The sequence below is a fragment of the Scyliorhinus canicula genome, chromosome 27 (assembly GCF_902713615.1).
Source record: "Scyliorhinus canicula chromosome 27, sScyCan1.1, whole genome shotgun sequence".
Taxonomy (NCBI): domain Eukaryota; kingdom Metazoa; phylum Chordata; class Chondrichthyes; order Carcharhiniformes; family Scyliorhinidae; genus Scyliorhinus; species Scyliorhinus canicula.
In genome coordinates this window covers 12,549,604-12,561,933 of record NC_052172.1, presented here as the reverse complement: position 1 = coordinate 12,561,933, position 12,330 = coordinate 12,549,604, and positions in this window count along the sequence as shown.

Genomic DNA, 12,330 nt, shown 5'->3' with positions numbered 1-12,330 from the left:
ATTAGTGTAGTTTGTTTTCATACGTGAACATTAACCTGTCTGTCATTCCCAAATCGCAGCCAAGCCTCCCTATAATCTAAAGAGCTGAACACTCGCTTCACAATGTCAGTTTAACACAAAACCTTCATGGCTTCTAACTCTCTGGTGACATGCTTCAGTCACGGCTCTCCAGAGAGCGGCTGTTTACAATTGACCTCGTCAACAACAACTTGAATTTATAAAGTGCCTCTAAAGGACCCGAGGCTTCCGTTGCACGGATCAGCCACGTTTTCCTTGAATATCGAAAATTAAAGACCAAATTGGGGCGTTTTAGGTGATTAAAGGTAAGGGAGGTAAAGAGAACCCATTTCCTCAGGTTCCCATTTCCCCGTAACCCCACCTAACCTGCACATCCTTGGACACCGTGGGGCAATTTAGCATGACTATTCCACCTAACCTGCACATCTTTGGACTTGTGGGAGGAAACCGGAGCACCCGGAGGAAACCCACGCAGACACGGGGAGAATGTGCAAACTCCACGCAGACAGTCACCTGAGGCCGGAATTGAACCTGGATCCCTGGCGCTGTGAGGCAGCAGTGCTAACCACTGTGCCACCGTGTCACCCTTACCCTTCAGTCAAAGGGTAACGGAAACCAAAAAATCTGTGGAGGCCGGAAGTGGCAAAAGTGAGATTGATTAATTTTTTTTGAAAGACTGGGGTTTTAAGGGTTACTGAACCAAGGTGGTTCGATGGAGTTAAGGTACAAAACAACCATGATCTTGTTGAATGGCAGACCTGGCTTGAGGGGGCTGAATGGCCTCCTTCTGTCACCATGTTCTGGTCCAAGCACATCCCTGTATAGCCTTAACTCTCCCGATTGAATCGGCCTGCATTTTGATTCTGATGTCGCCCTGGCCGCTAAATTACTGAGCCCATTATCCAAAATGTTTTTCACTCCCACCCACAGGGATAATTTGAGTTCCACTGCGGTTCGTAATTTTCTGTAAAGCACGGTTCTTCAGAGTCCATGGGGCTCCAGCTTGATTCACTGGCACTTGAGAGGCAACCGCTGTAAAGTAACCCCAATTGGAGACAATCAGTGTCTCTCTCACACACTCATCGCTGCATTCGAAAGAATGGGACCTCTGCCAGGAACTTCAATTTCCCCCTGAAGGAGATATTTAGACTTTCCATGCAGCCACTGTGCTTTGTGTCATAAATAATGTCCTCCTGTCTGTGGTAGAGTGAGCTGTCGCCTTTCGTTCTCCTGTCGAGTGGGGCCTGGGCTGATGCCAACATCTAACAAAATGAAAATACAACATGCATGCTTCAAGTACGATTCAACATTTTTAAAAAATTCATTTATCAGATGTGTGCATCGCTGGCAGGGTGTGGTGAATGTAATATGATCATTCACACTATGTCTTTGTAAGCGCAGTAGCGTTATCCAACCACTAGGGGGAGTAGCTCTGGGAATGCTCAGGAGCTTGTACAGGGCTCCACCCTTGGCTCCGCCCACGACTCCTCCCCCTAGTGCTGCTGTATAAATACCCTTGTCCAGAGTCAGCCTGCAGTTCACTGAGAGTTCATCAACGGGTAACAGGCTGGCTCTGTAGTAAGTCGATTAAAGCCTATATTCATATCGGAAACACGTGTCTGGTGAATTGATGGTTCCATCACAGGGTCAGCACTTATTGCCCATCCCTAAATGCCCTTAAACTGAATGGCTTGCGAGACAATTTAAGAGTCAGCTACATTGCTGGAGGCCTGGAGTCACATGTAGGCCAGACCGGGTAAGGACGGCAGATTTCCATTAATTGATTCATGGTCATTGTTAGACTTTTAATTCCAGATTTTATTTGGTTTAAAATTTTACCAATGCCATGGTGAGATTCAAGGCCAGGTCCCCAGAACATTACCCAGGGTTCCTGGTTACTAGGGCAATGGCAATACTGCCACATCACCACCTCCCCAAGTGTATTGTTGAAAAAAGACACATGTTGTTGAAGCATTTCATCTTGCACTCATCAGGACAATTCGCAAGAATACCAAATGTAAAGGGAACAATTTATACTTCATGGGAAGAGAGCGCTGATTGGTTGGCAAATGGACAGTGATTGGCAGAGGCATTAATGGAGTTAACTGCCGGTTGATCTTGGCAGTTAACTGAGGCAGAGGCAGTTTGGGAAAGTTAACCCCAGAGCTTGGAGTTTAGGCCACTGAAGGTGTGGTCAACAAAGGTGAGGCAACAAAGAAATCATGAGCTCCTCATTATCGCTGGCGGCGACGAAAGGCATTTAAGGAGATGGTGGGAACAGGGAAAAGAGGACAATATAGTTTTCACCTTTCAGGTGGTGAGGAGGGTGGGTTGATCTGTCAAAGGACACCAAGGCCTGACAGATCTCAGTGTAGTCCAGCCAGATCTGGTGAGGGACAGTAGATATAGCCAACCAGCAGCTGTTGTCCGCAGTGACGTCTTGTCAAGTTTATTGAGAGGCACCAGGATATATTAAATAATGAAGTGTTTTGTAAATGTCAACTTGCAGTTTATGGCCTTCTTATCAATAATGCAAACATGCTGCCTGACAGCTAATAGCTCATGTTAATTAAAAAAAGGTGGGCTTTAATTCACAGTAACGGCATTTTAAATCAGCCTCAAATCTGTGCCAGGCCATTCTCGCTGACAGATTTCTGTCGAGATGTTATTTCATGTTTGGTATTTATAGTGAGATGTCCTACCTGGCTGCCACAGCCTCTCAGCAGAGCTGACCTAAGACAGCAGTCGGGGTCCTATCCACCTCATAAAAAACAAATTTCCACTGTGGTGGCACAGCGGCACAGTGGTTAACACTGTTGCCTAACAGCGCCAGGGTGCCAGGTTCGGTTCTGACCTCAGGTGACCGTCTGTGCGGAGTCTGCACGTTCTCCCCGTGTCTGCGTGGGTTTCCTCTGGGTGCTCCGGTTTCCTCCCACAGTCCAAACATCTGCAGATTAGGTGGATTGGCCTTTAGTGTCCAGGGATGTGCGGGTTAGGTGGGGTTACGGGGATAGGGCGGGGGAGTGGGCGTAGGCGGGCGGCTCTTTCAGCGGGTCGGTGCAAACTCGATGGGCCAAATGGCCTCCTTCTTCACTGTAGGGATTCTACAATTCTGTGAAAAAAGGCTGTTTGGGTTGTCAGTCGAGCATCATCCAATTGGCTAATGACTCATTTTGCTTAACGATTGGCGGAGGAAGGCCGTACGTCACAAGGACGGATGTGTTGGCCGACTAATGGCTGGAGCGTGGGAGGACCTCCAGCAAGGCACTCAATCACAGTTGGCAACCCTAAGTAGAATCTAAAACATCCTCTGCTCTTTGACACCTGAGGTGTATGACGTGAGGGGGAGGGGCTGGAGGGGGGTGTTGGTGGAAGAGAAACAGCTTGCCAAAGCTGATGAAAGATGATGTTCACTATGTGTGCATGACGGATGATGATTCAATACTGACTGTCTTCCTGGCCACCGCAGCTCGTAGCTCTGATGACTTGCTGAGCAGCTGAGAAATAATGAATTCTGTCAGCTGGCTGGTTCGCAAATAATTCACCCGGTGGACTGCCCCGAGCAAGGCAAACTAAAATGATCCATGCCGTCTCTTCAAAGTTGGCCAGGTTCAAAGGAACCTGGCTCAGTGAGGAGTTGGGCATAGTCCTGATTGGCCACATCATGAACAAATCGTCCTCGCCCATCAAGTCTTGGAATGGGGCTTGAACCTGGCCCTTCTGGTTCAGATGCAGGGACACTACCCGGTGGCCCACAGGGCCTCCCCTGTGGTCGTTATGTACTGTAGCCAATGCCGTCAGTATAGAATGTCACATGATTACGTGGTGACATCATCAGAGGCACTCTGGAAATTTTCCCTCATTTCCATCTTAAGGCTGTGAGCAAGTAACACCTTTGCCAACTGGTTAAGTAACCTTACAATGTGGCAACCTGGTTATCCTTTGACAGTACTGTGAGTTAAAGGGGATCAGGGGTTATGGGGAGAAGGCAGGAGAATGGGAATGAGATAAATATCAGCCATGATTAAATGACGGAGCAGACTCGATGGGCTGAGTTGCCTAATTCTGCTCCTTTGTCTTAAAATAAAATGCCCAAAAACATAACAGTATAAAACAAAAACAAGGAGGATGTTTTCCCAGTGAAATAGTAAAATAAAAAGACCTGGGGCAGGATTCACCGTTCCCCGACGCTGATATCGTCAACGGCGACTGGGCGGAGAATCCTGCCTGACGCCAAAATCGGGGGCGCCACCGATTTGACGCCATGCACGGCCGGCGCCATGTTTTATGGCGCGACTGCTGCAGGTCATGGCCGTGCGTCTGTCCGGCCAAGGACTTGGCCATACCGCAGGCGTTAATGTCGTGGGAGCCGGGAGTTTCACCCGGCGCAGCTGCTAGCCCCTCACCAGTCGCAGGATTGGTGAGAGTTCGGAGCCGATTTTGCCATCGTAAAACGCCATCGTTCCCAGGCCGCCGTCGGCACTTAACCTTCAAAACGGTGAATCCAGCCCCTGGTTCTCGGGGTGAAGATCAATTTTCAGGAGACCACTCCCTCATGGGCAGCACGGTAGCATGGTGGTTAGCATAAATGCTTCACAGCTCCAGGGTCCCAGGTTCGATTCCCGGCTGGGTCACTGTCTGTGTGGAGTCTGCACGTCCTCCCTGTGTGTGCGTGGGTTTCCTCCGGGTGCTCCGGTTTCCTCCCACAGTCCAAAGATGTGCGGGTTAGGTGGATTGGCCATGCTAAATTGCCCGTAGTGTCCTAAAAATGTAAGATTGGGGGGGGGGGGGGGGTTGTTGGGTTACGGGTATACGGTGGATGCGTGGGTTTGAGTAGGGTGATCATGGCTCGGCACAACATCGAGGGCCGAAGGGCCTGTTCTATGCTGTACTGTTCTATGTTCTATCTATAAACGTGCGGTAAAACTGGCCGTCGGGAATGTGGGTCTGGCTTTGCTGGGAGTGCATAGTGATTTTGGAAGTTATAGAAAACACTCAGGACTGCTCCTGAAAGATTTTCTCAGCAACCACGACCCCAGGAGTTGCAGGCGGGAAGAGAGAGACTTTTTTTTCAGCCAGAGTGTCGGCTGTTGAAAATAAATCTTCTGGAAAACGAGCAGAGAAAGCCAGGGAATAAGAGGATTATCTGTAAAAAGTTATGAGTTACTTACCAAGCTGGGGAGTTTTTCATTTGTGCGCCTTCTCAAGTGGCGGGCTGCACAGTCGGCCCCAAAATGAAAAATACACCGACAGTAACCAACATTAAGCTGGATTAAAGCTAAAATCTGCTTTTTAGAAACAGATTAGTATCTGGAAAAGAGAAAGTTTTTTCCCTTAAAGCCACAGTCCAACCACAAAAAGAGAATTTTTAAAGAAACAACAAAATAATACAAATTAAGTTGGAAAAGAAAGAAATTAAAAGAGAGGAAAAGTTAAAGAAAGTTCTTCAACTTAAAACCAGGTAATTGGCTGGGAAAAGGTGACGCTGTGGACCGTTCGATGAGAATGAGAATTGAGTTCCTATGAAGGGAGATTCCAATAATACCTTGCTGTGATCAGGATACCGGATCAAATTAAGGTATCAACTTTCTTGAGTGTAGTAGAAAACCTTCACCCTTTTACAAAGTTTTGTACTTCCTGGTATAATAATGTACAGGGAATTAACGAATGTCCTTGAATATCCCAAACCATTAATTACAGCAGAGAGATTCAGATTTCATTGGTGTAGTCAAGAAGAGGGTGAAAATATTCTACAATTTGTAGCAGTACTCTGGAAACTGGCAAAGAATTGTGAGTTTGGATCGACCCTTGAAGACACGCTGTGAGACAGACTCGCATGCGGATTGAGAATTGAGACAATGCAGAGACGATTGCTAACAGAAAGCTCTCTAACACTCACACGTTTGAAATAGCCGTGACTATGGAATTACCGGCAAAAGAAGTTTCCCAAATTGGAGCTGCCACCAAAATAAGCACAGTGCATACTGATGAAAAGAAGATCACTCAACATGCAAGCATGCCACAGGTGTGCCCAGGGGGTGTCGAGAACATAAATGTCGTATTTGTGACAAGAAAGGTCACATAATAAAGGGGTGCTGGGCCAGACTCAATCCTCAAACCTCGAAAATGGGTAAACGGAAGAACGCACCCAAAACCACAAAAAGAGTCCATTGAATGTCCAAAGACAATTATGAGAATTCCCAGGAAGACACAATGTCCACGGAGATCAAAGAACTAAAAGTTTGTGTATTATCGATGCAAGTGTCTGCGTGGGTTTCGCCCCCACAACCCAAAAAATGTGCAGAGTAGGTGGATTGGCCATGCTAAATTGCCCCTTGATTGGAAAAAATAATTGGGTAATCTAATTATCGATGCAAGGCAATGCAGAGAGATTTTGGATCTATCCAAAATTGAATGGAAACAAAATTAAATTGGAAGTAGGTACGGGAGCTGTTGAATCTCTTATCTCTAAAAAATTATATCAAGAATGTACTATTAAAGCCATCTGATATAATCTTGAAAAATTACACGGAAGAGGTGGTTCCAGTGAAGGGTTATATCTTGGTGCAAGTTGAAGTGAAAGGTCGATCTGAAAAATTGTCACTACATGTGGTAAAAGGCAATTTTCCTGCACTTTTTGCAGTTGAACAAGATCAAAATATTTGGTAAGCTGTGACCCAATTGGTTAATGGAAAGAACACATTACAGAAACTCTTAGAAAAGTACAAGAAAATATTTGTAAACACTTTAGGGGAAATGACTGGAGTCGAGGGGTGGCTCAAGATAGCACTCTCAACGGCAAGAACTGCCATATGCTATCAAACCAAACGTTGAAGTGGAACTTGGCAAATTGATCAGAGACGGCGTGATGGAGAATGTTACATCGAGCAATTGGGTGACCACAACTGTCCCAGTTATCAAACCAGATGGCTCAGTAAGAATCCGTGGTAACTTTAAAATGACGATAAACACAGTGTTGTGTGCTGACCAGTATTCCTAATAAAGGACCTATTTACTGGATTTCCGGGTGGACTAAACCACACAGTAAGATCATGGACCAAATCCTTAGTGGCCTCAACGGTGTTCATTGTTATTTGGGTGACATTACCGGCAGGACTGAACAGGAGAACCTCATGAATTTAGAAGACACAATGGAGTGTCTCGAATGACACAATCTTCATGTCAAGAGTGAAATGCAAATTTTTCTAATCATCAATAAGCTATCTTGTCCATGTAATTGATAAGGACAGGTTCCGCAAGGAACCTAAGAAAATGACAATGATTTTAGATGCTGCAAGATCGCAGAATACATCACCACTGAGATCTCTTTTAGGACTCACCAATTACTATGGAAAATTCATTCCAAATCTCGTCACCTTATGGGCGGCACAGTGGTTAGCACTGTTGCTTCACAGCTCCAAGGTCCCAGGTTCGATTCCTGCTTGGGTGACTGTCTGTGCAGAGTCTGCACGTTCTCCCCGTGTCTGCGTGGGTTTCCTCCACGCGCACTGGTTTCCTCCCACAGGTCCCGAAAGATCTGCTTGTTAGGTGAATTGCACACTCTGAATTTTCCCTTAGTGTACCCAAACAGGCGCCGGAATGTGGCGACGAGGGGATTTTCACAGTAACTTCATTGCAGTGTTAATATAAGCCTACAATAAAGATTATTATTTAAAAAAGCACTCCTGGCCCTGGGCCTCTGTCCGTGAGGAGTTTGCATAGGTTTGCACATTCTCCCCGTGTGTGCGTGGGTATCACCCCCCACAACCCAAAAGATGTGCAGGGTAGGTGGATTGGTCATGCTAAATTGGCCCTTAATTGGGGAAAAAGAAAATTGGATACTCTAAATTTATTTTAAAAAGAGGACTCCATATATTCTTACATACGATTCAACAATGAATTGGACAAAAGGCTGTCAAGAGGCACATACAAAAGTCAAAAATGTGCTAAAGAAATCAGAATCTTTGTTCATTTCGACCGTATGTTGAAAATACCACTCACATGTGACCTACCACCCTATGGGGTAGGTGCAGTTGCCTTTTATACAATGGCACATGGCGATGAAAGAGCTTTTCCTTTGAGAGCATTAACAAGTGCTGAACAGAATCATGCTCAATTTTAAAAAGCAGCCTTGAGTATATTTGGAGTCAATTTCATCATTTCCCTTTTGTTAACATCTTATTGTAGGGCTTCTGTGGATTCAAAACCTGTGAGGTAAATAGATGGGCCTAGCTTGCGAGGGGTAGAATCATAGAATTTACAGTACAGAAGGCCATTCGGCCCATCGAGTCTGCACCGGCACTTGGAAAGAGCACCCTACTTAAGCACACACCTCCACCCTATCCCCGTAACCCAGTAACCCCACTTAACCTTTTTGGACACTAAGGGCAATTTAGCATGGCCAAGCTGGGAATCGAACTTGGGACCCTGGAGCTGTGAAGCAATTGTGCTAACCACTGTGCTCCCGTGCTGCTACGGTTAGAAGTGTGACAGATGAATTACATGGAATGTACAGCACAGAAACTGGCCATTCAGCCCTACCTGTCTGTGCCAGCACTTTATGTTTGACATGCGCCTTCTCCCGCTCCTCTTTATCAAACCCTAATCAACATGAACTGCTATTCCCTTCTCCCTCATGTGTTTATCTTTCTTCCCCTTAAACACTTAGAATCCATACAGTGGAGAAGGAGGCCATTCAGCCAATCGAATCTGCACCCAGACCCACAACTGGGCAGCACGGTAGCATGTGGTTAGCACAATCGCTTCACAGCTCCAGGGTCCCAGGTTTGATTCCCGGCTGGGTCACTGTCTGTGCGGAGTTTGCACATCCTCCCCGTGTGTGCGTGGGTTTCCTCCGGGTGCTCCGGTTTCCTCCCACAGTCCAAAGATGTGCAGGTTAGGTGGATTGGACATGATAAATTGCCCTTAGTGTCCAGAATTGCCCTTAGTGTTGGGTGGGGTTACTGGGTTATGGGGATAGGGTGGAGATGTTAACCTTTCCAAGAGCCGGTGCGGACTCGATGGGCAAAAAAATGGCCTCCTTCTACACTGTAAATTCTATAAAACTTGGCCCATTCTCCCACACTATCCCCGTAACCCCACCTAACCTACACATCTTTGGAGGGGGCAATTTATCACGGTCAATCCACCTAACCTGCACTGATCAATATCTAATCAATAAATATTCGCCATCTGCACCAATCCTGCTTTTTAAAAATAAATTTAGAGTACCCAATGCACCAGGGACCTAGGTTCGATTCCGGCCTTGGGTGACTGTGTGGAGTTTGCACATTCTCCCCGTGTCTGCGTGGGTCTCACCCCCACAACCCAAAGATGTGCAGGTTAGGTGGATTGGCCACGCTAAATTGCCCCGTAATTGGAAAAAAAAAATAATTGGGTACTTTAAATTTATTTTTAAAAAAGCAGGATTGATACAGATGGAGACCATTTATTGATTAGTTATTGATCAGCTCCCTAATTGACTGCTCACTTTGGGAACGAGTCATACTGTCCCAGATGATTCCTGCATCAAAATTGGCGTCATGTTTTTTAACCATGATGTGGAGATGCCGGCGTTGGACTGGGGTGAGCACAGTAAGAAGTCTTACCAGGTTAAAGTCCAACAGGTTTGTTTCAAACACTAGCTTTCGGAGCACTGCTCCTTCTTCTCCTCATTCACCTGAGGAAGGAGCTGTGCTCCGAAAGCTAGTGTTTGAAACAAACCTGTTGGACTTTAACCTGGTGTTGTAAGACTCCTTAATGTTTTGAACTACTGTCCAGGTTGGTGCTGCTCCCACGTTGATGCAGCGAGCAAAAAGCCGTGAAGAGTTTGTGGCTGGTGAGGGGTGTAGCCATGCTGGCCACGCAAAATGGACACTGAGCCAAACTAAAATGGAAGGCTGCTGAGAAACAGACAGTTCAGCCAGAACAGCAGTCTGCACAGAGCAGTTTGCATTCTGCAGCAGCAGAAACCAGTTTGGGCTCAGGTGAAGAGACCTTAGCTAGGTGCAAATGGCAAAACGCTTTGCATGCTAATGAGGCCATCAGACTTGAACACCCACACAATAGATACATTTGGTTCTGAATGGACACATTCCAATCAAGACCCAGACATCGAGGCACCAGAAACCTCCAAACAAAAGGACATAAGAAACGCCCCCTCCATCACGGAGACCCCCTCGCATTGGGGAATTAATCCAGTATCGATAAGAAATTGATCCAATAGGTAGAGCCCGCCCGAGAAGAGGGAAGGACAACGGAACCCCTATAAAAGATAGGGACCTCGTGTTGTCCGGTCTGTTAAACCTGTGCTCCGGCCCCGACTGACACCTGGTATCCTGACTCCAGCCGTTGAGCACCAGCCGCCGAAACCGTAAGTTCAACGCTCGCTACGCGATCCAAGCCCGCTAGACTCCCAAGTGCCAGAACGCTTGCTGAAGGCTGCAGACAAAACCAGGACGAAGGCCTCGTTCTCTGACCTTGCCTGTTCCTGTTAGATAAGTATTCTGTTTGCTTATGTTTAGTTGTAGCTTAGTCTCCTAGTGTGTGTGCATGAGTATTTATTATTAACTGTATAATAAATATTGATCGTTTGAACTTGACTAATCGGTGTATCGTCTTTATTACTTTGAATTTGACCTTGGAATACTTGTGACGTTGCCTATACGGCAGCTGGCGACTCCAGAGCTTAAATAATTACATAGAACAGAGCCTAGCAGTGTTAAGCACACGTCGAACTCGGAGGCGTGTTAATACACTCCAATAAACGCGTTTTACGCCCATAGTAAAACGTGCAACATTTAGTGGCGACTCCGCCGGGACCCTGTTGTAAGTGGAAACACCACAGTGTCCAGGACCCTGAAATTTGAACTAGAACTCCAAATTGCAGAGAAAGAAAGAGATCACAAGTATTCAAGGTGTTCAAAATAATAAGCGAAATTCGGAAGTGTGTTTAGTGCATGCGTACTAACAGGGCTGTAAGGTAAAACTGAAAGCTTTTTGTTGCGACAAACTTTCGGTAGTTTTGTGATCGGAAAATAGCGTAAGCCGTACCCTTTTTACGAAACACCACCCCAGCAACCCCCTGTTCCAAATTATAAAAAGAGAGTCAGAGGAAATGGCCATGCAGGCAATGGAACGTCTGATGGACCCAGAAAGGTTTGTGGTCGCAGCGACCAGCAGCAGTAGCAGAGTAGGCCAGTGTCCCACGTGGGAGCTGGAACTCCGCAAATATCTGCAGGGAAAGGGATGGCCCCTTTGGAAAGAGTTTTGTGCAAATGAGGAGACAGGTCCCGGAAGTATAGGTCATACTTGGTGGGAGAACCTCTCTCAGATACACAAAAAGAGTTTAAGTAAAGCACGCAAGCCGATGGCGATTGTGTCCTGCTTGGCACAGTTGCGAGGCGCAGAGGAGGTCATCAGGACGCTCCGGGCAGATTTAGAGGAAAGGAACCGAATGAGTAAGGTCGATGTCAGGGACATCGAGAAAGAAAACCTGGATCTTAAAGGGAAGTTGGCAGAGAAGGGTAGAGAGGTGGATGATGCCAAGAGGGCTCACCAGTCTTGTCTAGCTCATCTGAACAGTTCCCAGACCCAGTATGAGAAAGCCTATCAGGACGTGCAACGTGCCGTTCTGATAAGACAGGAATCGGAAAAGCAGGTGGAGGCATTGCAGAGGCAATGTTCGGATCTCAAAGCAGCTTTGAGAGCACTCCACGCTGCAACGACCGAACAAAGACAAAGCACAGTTGACCACGCGAAATGCAGAAAACAGATTGCGGAACTGCAATCTCTGCTTTCGGTGCAGAATGGCTTCCAAAGCACCTTTGGAGCTCAGTTAGATGGGGAAAACGCCCCAGATTGGCAGGAATTAAGCGAGACAGCGCAGCGTTATGTTCAGGGAACATGTGCGCCCGCAGCTCAGCAGAAACGACAGGCACCCCAACCCCCCACAGCTCAGATCATAACCGCACCCATGAATCCCGTAACCACACAGAGGAAAGCCGAATCCGAAGGCGCCCCAGACATAACTTACACCACCCCGTTAACAGTAACCCAGCTAAGGGACGCTTGTGAAAAGATCACTCCGTTCCTCCCCACCGCAGACCCCCACCAGTTCTTCGCGAAAGTAAAACAGCAGGCTACCATGTACGGCCTGGATGAGAGAGAGCAGGTTAAGCTCACCGTGTTGAGCTTAGACCAGAGTGTAGTGGCAGCCCTCCCCGACCCACAAAACGTGGCAGGAGGCAGCCTAGAGGAGATGCACACTGCCATTTTAGATGCCATCGGGTACAATAGAGGTGACCCCGTAGA